Source organism: Mandrillus leucophaeus, unplaced genomic scaffold (genome assembly GCF_000951045.1).
Source record: "Mandrillus leucophaeus isolate KB7577 unplaced genomic scaffold, Mleu.le_1.0 Scaffold215, whole genome shotgun sequence".
In the NCBI taxonomy this organism is placed as follows: Eukaryota; Metazoa; Chordata; class Mammalia; order Primates; family Cercopithecidae; genus Mandrillus; species Mandrillus leucophaeus.
The window spans coordinates 354,037-354,822 of NW_012102199.1; positions in this window are offsets into that span (position 1 = coordinate 354,037).

Consider the following 786-nt stretch of genomic DNA (forward strand, 5'->3'; position numbering starts at 1 on the left):
AGATCAGTCTGGGCAACATAATGAGATTCCATCTGTACAAAAAGTAGGGAAATTGGCCAGGTATGGTGACATGTGCCTGTAGTCCCACTTGCTGGGGAGGCTGAGGCAGGAGCATCACTTGAGCCCAAGAGGTTGAGACTGCAGCGAGCTGTGGTGGTACCAGCTAGACCAGCTTGGTCTAGTTTTATATATTTTAGGGAGACATGAGACAGCAATCGACATATGTAAGATGCACGTGGGTTTGGTCTGGGAAGGCAGGACAACTCAAACGTAGGGAGAGGGCTTCCAGGTTAAAGGTAGATAAGAGAGAAACAATTGCATTCTTTTGAGTTTCTGACTAGCCTTTCTGAATATGCAATTTACAGAGACAGTCACTTACGATAAGACTAAGATATGCCTTAGTCTGGCTTAGAGAAACAAATAGGTAAGGAAGCGATCAGATATGTGTTTGTCTCATGTGAGCAGAGGGAGTTTTGAGTTCTGCCTGTCCTTTGTCCATAAGGAATTTCCTTGTGGGCAAATTGTGAGAGAAGTGTGTAGCTTTTTTCTTCTTCTTCTTTTCTTCTTCTTTTTTTAGACGGCATCTTGCTCTAATGACCAGGCTAGACTGCAGTGGCACAATTTTGATTCACTGCAACCTCCACCTCCCGTGTTCAAGCAATTCTCCTGCCCCAGCCTCCCAAGTAGCTGGGATTACCGGGGCCCACCCACCATGCCTGGCTAATTTTTTTTTCTTTTTTCTTTTTCTTTTTTTTTTTTTTTGTATTTTTAGTAGAGATGGGGTTT